This window comes from Mustelus asterias, chromosome 12, assembly GCF_964213995.1.
Source record: "Mustelus asterias chromosome 12, sMusAst1.hap1.1, whole genome shotgun sequence".
In the NCBI taxonomy this organism is placed as follows: domain Eukaryota; kingdom Metazoa; phylum Chordata; class Chondrichthyes; order Carcharhiniformes; family Triakidae; genus Mustelus; species Mustelus asterias.
The window spans coordinates 21,680,281-21,697,388 of NC_135812.1; positions in this window are offsets into that span (position 1 = coordinate 21,680,281).

Consider the following 17,108-nt stretch of genomic DNA (forward strand, 5'->3'; position numbering starts at 1 on the left):
CCAGGAACATTATAGTTTATAATCCTGGTCTCTGACATAATAGCTGATCTCTACCAGAACAACAGAAATAAAACTATTTTATCATTTCGTTCTACACTGTGCTCAGAAGAAATCTTTCCGCGAATTGTGTTCATTCAATGTTTTGCTAGCCAATGACCTATGTTGAGTCAAATCAACACTATACTGATTAAAATTATCTTCTTGCTGGATGCAATATCTCAGTCGTGAGTCCAATCCTTTTACTTAATATAACTTACTGAGCACCCTCATAGGTGGACATAAAGGATCTCAAGGTGCCAATTCAAAGAACAGCAGGGCAGATATTTCCAAGTCCTGGCCAATATTTATCCAGTAAGAGTTTTAACAACACCAGGTTAAAGTCCAACAGGTTTATTTGGTAGCAAATACCATTAGCTTTCGGAGCACTGCTCCTTCGTCAGATGGAGTGGAAATGTGCTCTTAAACAGGGCACAGAGACAATCAAGTTACAGAATACTGATTAGAATGCGAATCCCTATAGCCAACCAGATCTTAAAGATACAGACAATGTGGGTGGAGGGAGCATTAAGCACAGGTTAAAGAGATGTGTATTGTCTCCAGACAGATAGCCCGCAAGTCCAGGAGGCAAGCTGTGGGGGTTACTGATAATGTGACATAAATCCAACATTCCGGTTTAAGCCATCCTCATGTGTGCGGAACTTGGCTATCAGTTTCTGCTCAGCGACTCTGCGCTGTCGTGTGTCGTGAAGGCCGCCTTGGAGAACGCTTACCTGAAGATCAGAGGCTGAATGCCTGTGACTGCTGAAGTGCTCCCCCACAGGAAGAGAACAGTCTTGCCTGGTGATTGTCGAGCGGTGTTCATTCATCCGTTGTCGTAGCGTCTGCATGGTTTCCCCAATGTACCATGCCTCGGGACATCCTTTCCTGCAGCGTATCAGGTAGACAACGTTGACCGAGTTGCAAGAGTAGGTACCGTGTACCTGGTAGATGGTGTTCTCACCATCTGTGCTTAATGCTCCCTCCACCTGTGCTTAACCTGTGCTTAATGCTCACTCCACCCACATTGTCTGTATCTTAAAGATTTGGTTGGCTGTAGGGATTCGCATTCTAATCAGTATTCTGTAAATTGATTTTGTGTCTCTGAGCCCTGTTTGAGAGCACATTTCCACTCCATCTGACGAAGGAGCAGCGCTCCGAAAGCTAATGGTATTTGCTACCAAATAAACCTGTTGGACTTTAATCTGGTGTTGTTAAAACTCTTACTGTGTTCACCCCAGTCCAACGTCGGCATCTCCACATCAATATTTATCCCTCAGCTAACTTTACTAAAAGAGTTTATCTGCCCATTATCACATTGCTGTTTGTGCTAACTCAGTGTGTGTGAATTGGCTGCTGCATTACAACAGTGACCACAATTTTAAAGTACTTCATTGGCTCCAGTGCCCTTTGGTTTAGCTCAGTTGGCTGGACGACTGGTTAGTAATGCAGAGTGATGCCAACAGCGTGGTTTCAATTCCCGTACTGGTTGAGGTTATTCATGAAGGCCCTGCCTTCTCACCCTTACCCATCACCTGAGAGTGTGGTGATTCTCAGGTTAAATCACCACCAGTCAGAGCAGCCTATGGTCATCTGGGACTATGGCGACTTTACCTTTTACTTAACCGAATGGTATTCGTTATGCGATTTGTTGTGATTAATTTTAATACTGAGGTTGTGTTGGGCAGTGTGTACATCTAAATAAAGCACCACAATTGCTCCCCATAAATGTCCTGATACTTATTTCTATCAATGAAATGGTGGAAGTCAGTTGCTACCATGAGGCCTGCTGTGTTATGTTGTGTTATTGTGGAGTATCGTATTATAGTGCGTCCCACATATTTGCATATCTGTTAATTGCTTACTCAACCAATTATCATCATCTCTAAGACATGTTTCCTTCAATTACAAATGTGCATTAACATTTTCATTTTTTTACTGTTTAATTAAAGACTCTGCATCCAAAAGCAGTTTTATTTGCATATATCCATTCCACATGCTATTTCTTAAATTCCTGTTTCCCTGCTCTGTTATCAATTAAATATAGTTTGCTGTGAGACTTTGCTGCTGTGACACTGTCAACCAGAAAAGATATGGCTTGTTTAGGCAACACCGAACACAATTGCCCTCTGCAGTTCCTGATTGACCTGCATGCATAATTGTTGTATATTACTCAAAGACTATTTGCATATTCTGTGTGGGGGAAAAAATATAGACTTGCATTTATATAGTGCCTTTCATGACAGCCAGATATCTCAAAATGCTTTGGAAACGCCTTTCAAAAGGTGTATTTGAAGTGTAGTCATTATTGTAATTTGTGCACAGCACACCCCTACAATCTGTAATGTTATAACGGCCAGATCATCTGTTTTATTTGTGATGAACAAATTCTTTAAAAAAGCGCCATGGGATCTTTTACATCCACCTGATAAAACACTCAGTCTACATTGGAGTATGCAGCCATGATTTTTGTGTTCAAGACCTAGAATCAGGCTTGAATCAAGAGCCCTCTGATTTAGAGGCAAGCGTACTACCAACTGAGCCACAGCTGACACTGCTATGGGTTTTTAAAAAAAGTTTATTTATTGGTGTCACAAGTAAGCTTACATTAACACTGGAATGAAATTACTGGGAAAATCCCCAAGTCGCCACACTCTGGCACCTGTTTGGGTACATTGAGGGAGAACTTAGCATGGCCAACGCACCTAACCAGCACAACTTTCGGACTGTGGGAGGAAACTAGAGCATGCAGAGGAAATCCACGCAGACACGGGGAGAACGTGCAGACTCTGCACAGAGAGTGACCCAAGCCGGGAATCGAAACTGGGTCCCTCGCGCTGTGAGGCAGCAGTGCTAACCGCTGTTCCACCATGAAGTTCTGGTTGTGAGCTGCCTAGCATGGAGGAGACTTTGACATATAAGGAATAGTCCATTGAGAAACAGGTTTCACATGACCTTTCCCTTGGGAAAAAAATAGTGACTTAACACAGCTGGAAACTTTTACATCAGAATTGAACTAGATTGATATATTACAGGAAACAGACACAGTTTAAAATTAGGTGTATATTGAATATAAATAATATTCATGGTTAAGTTGGATATCGGCTGAATTATTTAATCGCAATGCTTAGATATTTAAATTTATATATTTGAGTACTTATGGCTGCACTACAGGCTGAAACTAAGTAAGGATTAGACTATTATGTATGGCTTCATTATTGATTAGAAATTATTGTGCGAACAATTTACCCATCTTTTTGCATCAGCCAAAAATTCCTCCCTGAGTTTTGAGATAATAACAAATATTCCGCAGTTGAATTTGCTAAGGGGTCAATTCAAGGGTATCTTGTACTAAATTCCAGCCCTGCGTTGCCAGCTAAACATCAGGCAGTGCCTGTCCAAAACTGGAATCTGAACAGCAGAAGGGACGGTAAGTTGCAGATGATGAAGTGAAACAAATAAAAAAAAGCACGTGATACATTGAGGAAGCTGAGATAAAGACAGAGTGGAATGGAGTGCAGGAAAAACACTATTTGGATGGGAAAAAGCTGTACTTATCACAACATCATGTAGGCCATGCGATACATTAATATCAAACCATCAGTTCTATATTGGTGATATCAATTGTTTTCATGTTGCAAGACAGAACTGAAGGGTCGTATTACGTAATTCCATATATTAACATTTAAATATGAATGATTATGTATACCGGATCAATTTATAACTAACAGGACTGTTGAAATATTCTAATCCTGCTGATATTTGACCTACTATTATCACAGGGTAATTGCATTTTAATTATCCACAGGACAGAGCCATTCAAAAGCAAAGGCTGAGCATCAGATACATTTACAGATTGTGATGCATCAAAATGGCTTTCATAAGTGACAGTTCCTGCTAGTGTAACTATCCTCGCCACAGCAACTGCAACAGTAAGCAGTTAGACACCATTGTAGTGATAAGTGCAAAATTTACTCTGCCAGTTGTTTTTTCCCAATGTGTGTAGAATTGAATTTTGATCTTTAATAATGGTGGTCATATTTTATGAAGTGTGTGAGTGAAGATAGAGCCTCAAGATAAGAATATTGTTGAATGCGAACCCTCATATTAGTAGCTATTTAGTAACACTGAGGCAAGAATCAATGATAGGATGTGCAACATGCAAGGTCAGGTCGTAAGCTGAAAAATTAATTGTTGTTATTGCTTTCTTTGGTGCCCTATTATATACTCATGGTGATATGAAATTGGGATTATTCCTTTGTTATTCTAGCACAGAATTGCTTACGTGAACAGCCACTTCTTAATACCTAGAGTGCAAAATAGTAAATATTTTAAGATGCCACAAATATGCACCAAGTTTTTAAGATGCTCTTGATACCTGCGCCACAATTAAATTACGTTTTCTATGTATTTTTCAAAGTTTCCCAATGTATAACATTGACTATATTTCATTTTAAGATATCTTGAGGTTTTGAAAGGCACTATATAACGTGATTTGCTTCTCACAGTTTAATACAAAAAAACCTGCTCGAGATAATGGGTTGGGTTTACAATTGCTGGTAAGGTTGGAAATACAGTAAGAAGTCTCACGACACCAGGTTAGTGTCCAACAGGTTTATTTGGTAGCAAAAGCCACTAGCTTTCGAAGTGCTGCTCCTTCATCACTCACCTGATGAAGGAGCAGCGCTTCGAAAGCTAGCGGCTTTTTCTACCAAATAAACTTGTTGGACTTTAACCTGGTGTTGTGAGACTTCTTACTGTGTTTACCCCAGTCCACTGCCGGCATCTCCACATCAAGGTTGGGAATGGGCATGGGTGCGATTTAAAAATCATATTCCTGGAAGGTGTTGGTGCCTGGAAATTATCAGGGCATCGGTTTGCCAACTCTTATTTGAAAATCCAGCCCAACAAGTAGCTCGGCACCATCATGGTGGCTGTGTTCCCATGAAATCTTGGCAATTAGTCTAATGCATTCAAACACTCACAAATTCCATTGAGTAAAACAGAGCTTGAGAATTGTAACTTACAGGAATCAAAAACAATGCACCATTCAGCCATAAAAAGAGAGATTTCCACATATATTTGTTTAAACAAATGGGCGCAAAGCAGAACCACTGAATGTAAGCACAATATAAGATATTATCAACACAAAATCAGAAAATGCTGGAAAATCTCAGCAGGTCTGGCAGCATCTGTGGGGAGAGGATACAGCCAACGATTCAAGTTCAGATGACCCTTCTTCAGAACTGTCAAAACATTTTCTGTTTTCGTCTCAGATTCCAGCATCCACAGTATTTTGCTTTTATCGAGAGATATTATCTTCCATTTGTATATAAAGCACGACATAATTTTATAAACTGGTCAAAGTGGTGGTGTTTATAGGTCAGATAGATAGAACCTACTTGATGTTCATGTAATTGATTCGCCCACTTAATTAGGCTCTCCCAATCCGACCGCTGTAAAATGCAATGGGATGGACTGTACTGTTATTTTGTACCCTGTCATTTGCTAATTCTGTATTACAGGTCTATCCAGCACTCTATTCAGCTTAAATTACCTGTGGGTTTTGTCGAACAAAGATCCTATTAGAAATGTTGTGACTGATATGCATGCAAGGGCTGTACGATTGGTGGAAGTGAACATTAATATTTGCTTCATTTAAGTTCCATTTATCCAACAGTGGTTAAAATTGACATGAAATACACAAATGCAATGCAACAACAAATGGCTTAATTTAATTAAACTGAATATATTTTTTATTACTTTAGTTGCTTTCACAGGATTTTCTTTTTGTTGCAAATGTTAGCTAAATATCATTGGTAGTCCAAAAATGCATAGGGATTTTAACTCAATTGGTCCCCAGAATCAACTAAAAGAATCCATATGAAATACATTTATTATATGGTATATTTTTGTGTTATCACCAAAATATAATCGAAATAAACAATAGAAAAATTGAATGCCAGTTACAAATTAATGTTAATAATCTAGTAGCAATCCTCGTATATACCAGCTTGTTCATTTGTAGCAGTCTTGCTGAGCTACGGTATCAGAAATTGTCCCCTTGAATTGCAGCTGGAATATTCAGTTACACTGTAATAGATTTTATTTCTGCCAGAGTTCCAGAAATGAATGACTTCTATGAAAACGCGGCACTGACAGCAATTTGCATTAATTAAAGGGTTTCAACTGCCTCTTCCCTCTCCAAACATATACAATAAGTCAAATTGCATGTGAATACAGCAGGCAACACTATGTTTATTTTAGGTTCAACAGTATCTCATTTACACGTGTTAATTAGAGCTAATTGGGACTAATTAAATGAACAGGAACCCCTCTGGGGATGTTCATACCTATAATTTTGGTAAATAGTCTTAATTAACATATGCAAGTTAGGGCTAATTAGCATTGATTAAGGGATTTTAGCTAAATTTTAAAGCGTTGCTCTTCAAATACTTTAAGCAGCACAAAACGTGGAATAAACATTAAGCGTTAAACAGAAAAACGCTTTTGTTCCATTTAACATCAAGCTTATTTACACTGTTTCAATTAAATTATTACTTAACATCACTTGTTTGTGTGCCAATGATTACAAAGCCCCTCACTCAGAGAAATGAAATTTATCCTTGGATTCCAAAGAACAATTTTAAATCTGGTTTGTACAATGGGTTAGCCTAAAGACGCTAACTTTTAACTTACAATCTTGCTTAATGAAACTGTCAAAAGTATTTCTTCTCTCTCCGGCATTTTTTTTCCGTTCAATTTCTTGGTGATAAAAAAATCCCACCAAGTCAACAAAACAAAATAACAAAGTAATTCCACAGAGTACAATTCCTAGTTAAGTGTAGACTTGCACTCTAAATACGACCTATTATATCTGGGTGTGGATGTCAGACATCAGTTCCTGGTTCTATCAATAGAAAACATCAAGGTCAGGGTATTTACTCTGTATAAAATATAAGATATGTAGAAACTAGGGAAAAAGTGTTCGACAATTTTTTCTGCTATTACTGGTAATTTCAGTTTTTCCTCACAATTTGAAGGTATTGTGAGAGTGGGGGAAAGAAAAGAATGCTTGTTAAGGACTTGCTAATAATTGTGAAGGACTTGTTAAGGGCTGTTTTGCTCTGTGGGATGTATTAAGTAAGAAGTTTAACAACACCAGGTTAAAGTCCAACAGGTTTATTTGGTAGCAAAAGCCACACAAGCTTTCGAGGCTCTGAGCCCCTTCTTCAGGTGAGTGGGAATTCTGTTCACAAACAGAACTTATAAAGACACAGACTCAATTTACATGAATAATGGTTGGATGTATTAAGGACAATTGTGTTGCTGAGTTCCATTCAGATTGGATAGTTGGTTCAAAAGTTGTACGTTTTGGCACAGGATTGCTGCAGCGAATTGTGAAGAGAAATATTTATTTCCAGATTCTATGCAGTAGCTATCACTGACTATTTTATAACCGGTGCAAGGAAGGGCTCAGGATCACACACAGCATAGGAAGCACATGCACAGAATAAACTAGATCAACTATACCACATCAGAGTAATCTGTAAGCATGATGGAGAACCAGTACATTTACAATGAGGCTCCTTCTCCTCAGTCTCCTGTGGCAGTCCCTCAGGGCCGAGGGTGACTTGCTCCCACTCTGGTCCTATGGTTTCTGAGATGGCTGGCAAGTTCAATACGCAATCTGCAGACTCAGTCACATGTGGGGCAGGTGGTGTTTGAAGGGTTGGGTAGGTGGGTCGTTTGGAGGTTTGTGTGCTCCTTCTGACATCTCAACCTTTCCTCTGCACATTCCCGATGAAGTCTCTTGATGTGTTTGGTGCCTTCTCAAATGAGCCTCCTCCATTTTGGTTGGTCACATGCTAGGGTCTCCCATGAGTTGCTGGATATGTTTGACCTCTTCAGGTACACTTTGAAGATATCCCCAAGTATTTCTGTTGTCCTCCTGGGAGTCTGCTGCAGCAACTGAGTTCAGAATAGAGCAATTGCTTTGGGAGTCTGGTGTCACATGAACAACATGTCCCGCCCAGTGGAGCTGGTTTTGAGTGATTAGTGCCTTGCTGCTGGGCTGGCTGGAATGGGTGAGGACTCTGCTGTTGGACTACCTTTCTTGCCACTGGATTTGGAGAGTCTTGGACTTCTCCAGTGCTTTGTGGTGCCTGTGTATAGGAGCATGGGGATCACTGCAGTCAGGACAATGAGGCTGTGAATGAAGTGTGCAGGCACAGACAATTATGCATCTGTGGCAGTTCAGGTAGTGGCTTTCACCATTTTGCCACAAGAACTTTTCAGGGACCTACATGCTGTCCATTGCTACATTATATCCCCTTCTTCCACAAACTCATGTCCATGCACTCTGGCCATTTCACTATTCATTTCACCGTGGCATGGTGGCACAGTGGTTAGCATTGTTGCCTCACAGCGCCAGGTACCTGGGTTCCATTCCAGCCTTGGGTCACTGTCTGTGTGGAGTTTGCACATTATCCCCGTGTCTACCTGGGTTTCCTCTGGGTGCTCTGGTTTCCCCCCGCAGTCCAAAGGTGTGCAAGTTAGATGGATTGGCCATGCTAAACTGCCCCTGTCCAAATATGTTATGGTTAAGGGGATTAGCAGGGCAAATACGTGGGGTTGCGGGGCTAGGGTGGGGGGTGGGCCTGGATAAGATGGTCTGCCGGAGAGTTGTGCAGACTCACTGGGCCAAATGGCCTCCTTCTGCACTGTAGGGATCATTCTGGTAGGAGCACCAGACAATATACAACCAAGTGAGAAACATGTCAGTTTCCTTCGCTGATTCTTCTCCGATGAAATGCTTTTGATTGGGGGCATCATAGAATAGAATCGTACAGTACAGAAGGAGGCCATTCAGCCCATCAAGTCTGCACAATCCCATCCAGGCCCTATCCCCATAACACCATATATTTACCCTAGCTAGCCCTCCTGACACTAAGGGGCAATTTAGTATGGCCAATCAACCTAACCTGCACATCTTTGGACTGAGGGAAGAAAGCAGAGCGCCCAGAGGAAACCCACACAGGGGAGAACACACAAACTCCACACAGACAGTGACCCAACCCAGGAATCAAACCCAGGTCCCTGGCGCTGTGAGGCAGCAGTGCTAACCACTGTACCACCTTCACTGTACCACGTCTTCAAGGACGGTAATACAAGTCATTTTCCTGCTGACCTTCCCCTAGGAACTAATGTTTTCTTGACATTAGCAGGACTGACTATTTGCTATCTGCGTGATAAAGGAATGAAAGACTACAAGATGTATTGAAGAAGCTGAGTTTTGTAACCTTTCAGTGCATGTGATCCTGGAATGCACATGGTCAGGACATGGACTGCTTGTATGAGCATGTCCCAGGAGTTTTTCTCTTGCTGAATATCCTACTCCTGAAACATTCAGTCCTCCTCAGTCCTTCATTAGTGGCCCAATTCTAAATGTGATATAATGGATGTGCTGGGTATCTACTTGGGTAACATAGCCATAGATTTCATTGAATATAGCGCTGTGTCTATGAATGAACCCGGTGGCACAGCGGTTAGCACTGCTGCCTCACAGCAGCAGGGGGCCGGGTTCAATTCCAGCCTCGGACTGTGTGGAGTCTGCACATTCTTCCCATGTTTGCATGGATTTCCTCAGGGTGCTCCGGTTTTCTCCCACAGTCCAAAGATGTGCGCGTAAGGTGGATTGGCCATGCTAAATTGACCCTAGTGTCAGGGGATTAGCAGGGTAAAAATGTGGGGTTACAGGACTAGGGCCTGAGTGGGATTGTGGTCAGTGCAGACTCGATGGACCGAATGGCCTCCTTCTGCATTGTAGGGATTCTATGATGATTCTATGACATCCTTTGATGCAGCTGCATTAATATCAAAGCGGGTGGGAAGGTTTGTTTGCAGTAGTTGCTGCAGGCCTCAGTGCATTTGGGTGCTGTCCCTTGCAGGGGAAATTGCGCATGTCTAGTGCTAACACAAAACTGCCATTAACATGAGAGAAAGCAAGTGCGTTGCACACGTGTGTGAACATGAGGATCGGTGGCCTCTCTGAGGGTACAGCATTGGCAGTTGTAATGCACTCTCCAGCAAGTTGAATTCTCCATGATTGCTTCGTGCAAACTGTTCACACCACCACTGTTCACTGCTGTGGGTATCGATTATATGGAGACAAGTGTCTGACGAACAGTGTGAATCATTGGTTGAAGCGACCACAGAACATGTGCATCCTGAGGCAACTAAGGTGGATCAGGCAAGCATCTGCTCATCACTATGCCCACATATTCCATCCTTTCATCATCACTGTACTTTGTTTCATCCTCCATATCACTGTCTAAATGTTGTGAGATGCATATATCTGAGTTGATACTTGGTGAAAACTGTGTTTTGATGATCTGTGACTCCTACCGAGTGCAGCAGGTAATTCGGTTTGTCTTGGTTTATGAGGGGATTGGAGGAGTAACTCACCTCCTAAATTTCCAAAGTTTGCCCACAATATAGTTTATTAGTTAATTTATTAGTGTCACAAGTAGGCTTACATTATGCAATGAAGTTACTGTGAAAATCCCCTAGTCGCCACATTCTGGTGCCTGTTTGGGTACACTGAGGGAGAATTTAGCATGGCCAATGAACCTAACCAGCACGTCTTTTGGACTGTGGGAGGAAGCCAGAGGAACCGGAGGAAACCCATGCAGACATGTGCAAACTCCACACAGACAGTGACTCAAGCCAGGAATCGAACCCGGGTCCGTAGCGCTGTGAGGCAGCAGTGCTAACCTCTGTGCTACCCTACATTGAAAGAATAAGGAGGAAACAATCTACATTGTTTCCTCTTTCATGCGATGTGGGCATTGCTGGAAAGAACAGCATTTGTCATTCATCCCTAATTGCCCTTGAAACACGTGGCTTTCGAGGCCATTTTAGACAGCAGTTGAGAAATCTGGAGTCATATGGAGGCCAGGCCAGGTAAGGATGAGACTTGTGCTGATGGTTATCATCACTGAGACTAGCTTTATATTGCAAATTTATTAATTGATTTCAAATTCCACCAGCTGCCATGACAGGATTTGAACCCATATCTCCAGAGCATAGCCCGACCCTTTAGATAACTCGTCAAGTGATATCGCCACAATGCCACTGTCTCCCTCACAATGCACAGATGAGAAATGTGATGGAGTACCCTCCACTTGCCTGGATAAGTGCAGCTTAAACAATACTGAAGAAGCTCAGCTCCATCCAAGAGAAAGCAGTCTGCTTGATTGGTATCCCATTTACCGCCTTAAACATTCTATCCCAGAGGACTCAATCATTGAGCACCTTCAAGCAGAAACTAATACATTTCTGTATACCAATGACATCAAGAGATATGGGAATAGTATGGCATCGAGGTAGATGATCAGCCATGATCTGTTTGAATGGTGAAGCAGGCTGGACAGGCCAAATGGCCTACTCCTGCTTCTATTTCCTATGTTCACTCCATCTGATGCCAGTGCACAGTGACAGCAGTGTGTCTACAAGATGCAGTGCAGCAACTCTCCAAGGCTCCTTTGACAGTATCTTTCAAATCCATGACCTCTATCATCTAGAGGGGCAGCATATGAAGGGGAGTTCCACCACCTGTAAGTTCTCTTCCAAGTCACAGACTACCCTGAACTGTATTACCATTCCTTCAGAATTCTGGAACTGACTGCAACATGGATGTATCTTCACCTCATGGAATGCAGAGGCTCAAGAAAATGTCTCATTACCAACTTCTCAAGGGGAAGAGGAAAGGACAATTAATGCTACCCTAACCAACGATGCCCACATCCCACGAATGAATAATAAGGAATGCATAAAGTGCACTTATACATTTGTATTATATATTGTGAGCTGGAATGTAAAGAAAGAAAGACTTGCATTTATAACATGCTTTCCATGACCACTGGATGTCTCAATGTACTTCACAGCCAATGAAGCACAATTCATTGAAGTGTAGTCACTATTGTAATCAAAGCGAAGCACTTGTGCATCATCAGTCTTTATGGACACATTGATGTGGAAGGCATCATAGAATATATAATCAATATAGCACCGTTTTTTGTCTGTGGTTCTCTCCAACCTCATTAGCAATACAATCTAGTGTCTTATTTCTATTAAAGCCAGAAGTGCGTTGCCAGAACCAATTAAGACTTTTCCTCTGATCCTTTACTACCTGCTGCACTCCTGGTGTTCCTGGGACTCTTATAAGATATTGGAGGAGAATGCATTGAGGTGAGGTGAGTTGGCAACTTGCAATTCATTCATATATCTATATCAATAAAAAAATTTACTTTCATCTGTGTCATCGTGTCCACATCTATGCTTATAGTAACGCCATGGCCATATACATTTTATCATGCTGTGAATCCTTTTAATTGCCAGCTTCTTGTTGTTTGTGACCTAGAGTTGACCAGGTTCTTTAAGAATTGGGAAGTCCTTTATCACATCTACATGTTACAATATTGGGCATATGCCTGGAAATTGGTTTGTATTTGAACTTAGACATGAACTCAGCAATGGCAATGGCAATGGCTGCCATGCCCAAAATACCTGAAGAAGGGGCTTAGAGCTCCGAAAGCTTGTGTGGCTTTTGCTACCAAATAAACCTGTTGGACTTTAACCTGGTGTTGTTAAACTTCTTACAATGCCCAAAATTACCAGCAAGAGGACCATGCAAAATTGGTCGTTTTGTGTCACCAGGAGATGACCGCATGTAAGGGTTACCATTAGACGCCAAGAGGTAACATGTGAATGGAAGAGCAGGAACGTTGGCCGGTGGGGACTGGATGGCCTCCGCCTAGGAGGAGGATGAATTTGGATTGGGGTGCGGGTGGGGGGTGAGGTTTGTTAACTGATGGCTGGCAGAACCGCACAGTTTCAATATGGAGCCAGGAGAAGCAGTCTGCTCCCTCTGGCTCAACGTTCAGTTACTCGGAACATTTTTTAAGGACCATTGGTTTGGCTGCTTTAAGCCTGAGAAAACTAACCGCAGTATCCATGGTGCTCTCTATCAGCAAAGACACCCATACTGTGAATTGTGGTTTGCAAATTAAATGGCCATGCATAATGGAAAAGCTTGCTTATCCTCTATGCACCTTACACTTGACTGCACAAAAAGTTTGGCATTTCTAAGGATTAACTGACTATTTAGATCAGGTGAAGTGTTAAAGCAGCTTTATTTCAGGTGTGTTGCAACTGCCAGTTTTCTGGCATTATCGCTATCGAGTTCATATTCATGAATTGATAGTAAGACAACAGCCACGAAATATCACTTTGACTGATAGTTCTTAGGATAGCAAAGAAAAACCAAAGGAGACTAACAAGCAGGAAAAAGTATGCCATTCAGATTAAACCATCTTGAAATGAATTGAAAGCATTGTTAGCTTGAATAGTAATATTTTAAATGTTAAACCAATTATGGCAAATGCATTAAAAGATGTTTAAGTATGTTTCTACACAAAATTCCAAATGAAAAATGGTTTACAAGTCAAAAGTGTGCCCTAGACAAAATAAACTAACCATATGAATCTGCAGTATTTGCTGCAGATTTAAGGCTTACTGTTATAAATTATTGTCATATAAGGTATGTTGATTATTGAATTTGGGAGTTGATGAGTTCAATTCTTCTGTTATTATGGTTCCATGTGTGTCAATACAAAGGGTCAGTCAATTTCTCCAATTGTTTTAAGGCTTTCTCTGCAATATTTGACTTCATTTTTTTGTCTGTTGGTACTTAATCTACATATGCCTTTGAGGCATTTGGTAGAATGTTTTCTTCACGTCTCCAGAAGCATTACTGGCACTGGAGGGCTGTCCAATGGGAACTGTCCCATCTAATGAGTTATGAAAAGAGGAGGATTAACTGAAGAATACCAGACATTCTGTGTGCCCACCCATTGGTACCCTACACAGATATCTACAAACAGTCAAGAAAATATCTCACTTTAGCAGACAGTTGGTGCATGCCGAGACTCCTGGTTCCAATGAAAACTGGTCTGGGACACCTGATGAAATCACTAAGATATGTGAATGTGTGACTAACTCTAACGCTGGGTGTTCCTTCAGAAGCATCCACTTACTGTATTCCATGCTTATGTAACGGTGAAAATTGGGAGAGGAATTTTTAATTCATGGGACCATGAGCCAATCGATTATGAAATTATCAGGTTTCGCAAACTCTGTGAAATAATCAGGTTAAGTTTCTCCCATCATATGTATTTTAAACACTTTATTATCCTTCCTATGCTGGCAATGAGCCCCTACCCCACGCCCCCATCTCTGCATCTCACCTTGTTACTCAGCTGAGAAAAGGGAGAGATCATTTGCGTAAATACATTTGCTAATGCATTCTGTGAGACAATTGCTAAGGAATTGTGTAAAAATGAACTGGGTGTTTTGTTCACTGACTTTCTCTCTCCCCTACACCCTCCCCAGCAGCACTGCTGAAGTCAGGAACTCATTTGACGCAAATCAATTGCAACACAGATGCAAATCTACCAGCCCATGCTGAAACTCACATGGACATTCCCCCTCTTTTTGCTTTACGACATCTCTTTGTGGATCAGGACTTGAACACAATGTGTAATGGTAAGACACAAACCACGTTATCACACATGCTTTGCATCTTTGTACAATTATGCTGACATTCTCGTGAATGGCAATTGTAAAGTGAAAACTTAAGGAATAAACATGTGTGGTTGCCGATACAAAAAATAAGTGATCTCAGTGCACATTCTCAAGTTGTCTACTGTGTCTTGGATATTCGTTCAACGTGCCACTGATGAACCTAAGTTTTATGCTCCTCGGGGGCGGGGGGGCGGTTGAGGTTGCAATTTCATGGGCGCCATTCCTGGTGCCTGTTAATCAACACCATCCCCCCCTCTCCATTTTTACATGTGGCTTCTTGCAACCAGCCCACCCATGGGCCAGTCGAGGACTTTTAAGTGGCCACAATTTTGGAAGAGACCACACCGAGCGTGAAGCCCAGCACCTTTCACTGCTTGGATTGGGGGGGGGGTGGGATCTCCTTTTCAGGACCCTTGGGAATATTGGAGGTACCTCTCCCTAAAGTTTCCCCATTCCCTCTGTAACTCCTCCTGCCCCAATCTGTCCGTCAAGGCCCCAACTCCCTCACCAACAACTCCCCCCTCACCTCACCACTCACCCACACCACCACCTCCCCCCCCCCCCCCCCCCCACCCCCCAACCTCCAGTGACAATCGCCTTTGGAGACTGGGTGCAGTTCCAGCAGTGGCCACCACTCTTACTGGTGCTGCTGGCACCAGAGAGCTGCTACCTTTTAGATTGGCTTGCTGGTCACAGAACTGGGTCTTCCTCCCCATATTGGGGTGGATGTCTCGCCTCAAGGCTCTGAATGGTCTGCCCTTAAATGATTGTGGGGCTATGTTGGCAGAGTGGGGGATGGGTTTACCCTTGACATGTGCATGGGGAGCGGAAAAGCCAACCTATCTTAAAATCCTAGCCAAGAGAGCAGAGGGGCACTATCCCCTGTGAACAGAACAATGGCCTTGAGATCTTAACTGTTGGAGGTTTCACTCCATTTACTTCAATATCTTATCAGAGACAAGTTTAAATGCAGAAGTGGCAGTGTACCGGATGCCCAAGCATGATATATTTTATTTATTCTCAGTTGAGGCATTGGATGCAGTATTCTTTGAGGGAACATTTGGGTATTTTCTTTTACACAAGAAGACTATCTCTCGTCATTAGCAGATACAGTCACCCCGCAGTTCTTGCCAATTCTTGCAACTGGAAGACAGTAGTGAGATGAGCAGGTACAAAACAAAAGAAGAAGAAAAAAAAAACAAATGAGTATAAATAATACTTCTATGTAAAGTTTTTTTTTCTTTTTTTTAGTAATTGTTCTTGCTTTCAGCAGAAATAATCATGCTGTTTGACAGAATCCCACAAGCCAATCACTGTATAAGGAGCTTGGGGAGAAGGAGACACTATAAACAATGGATGAAATCACTCAGCTTGAAAGTAGCTGCTTTATCACAGTGCGCCAGACCAGCCTATTAAGTGAACCAGATGATTAAACAAGGCTTCTGGATTAATAAGGTATAGCATACCCAGCAAATAACAAAATGTATGCTAAAAAAATTGTGTCAGATTGTCAAGGATGCTGGATTATAGAAGGTCAAAACAGCACGAGTGTAGTAGGTATCAAGTGTGGTGTAAGATGTCTGTTAGGCACAGCAGTACAACCTGACCATTTCAGTGGGTTTATCTACCACTCCCTTATCCGTGCCAGACCCTTGGACAGTTCCTCGTAGCCTTCTCCCGGCCGATAGCAGGTCACCCTGGTCCTTAGCACAACCTGAACGCCATTTGTAAACAAAAGAGTGACGGCTTTATTTGTAATTATGCTGTATTTAAAGGGACAAGATGGGCTTAATGAGTTAATAAAGTGGCTGCCTGTCAAAGCGGCCGATTTGCATATTAGAACTCAGAACACTCAGACATGCAGATGATTCGGCAGAGTTTCAGCTCATGAATATTCCTAACTTGTCATGGGGTAAAGCATGCTTGCCATAGCAACCGTTCTGCAGGTAGCATTGGTCCAGCTGCCCCTGGGGTCCCAGAAGGCTTGTAAGAAGTGAGGACTTGTGAGAGCAAGCATTTTGTCTCGGTACACTTGACAAAACAAAGACAACTCACTCTTTGGTTTCATGCCACATTTTTTATTCATAAACAAGCTGTTGGCTGTAAAGACATGATAAAGCACAGACTGGGGTGAGACGTGCAAAGATTAAACGTAAAGCCTCATCTGCTAAAAATCCAATCTATTATTCAGTATATTTTCCATTTTTTTTCTAATGTAGCTAAACTAGGCAGAGCCTGACACACGATCTGTTGGAGTTGGAGGCTGATTGATGCAAAAAAAGCTATTAACATAAAAATAAATGAATGAAGGATAAGACAAAACAGTCTGACTGAAGTTGTCACTTCTATTTTGCTCAGATAAGATTCTGCACTCGTGTCAGTGTAATATGTATTCAGAAGAATGTTTCAGTAAATATTGTACTTGC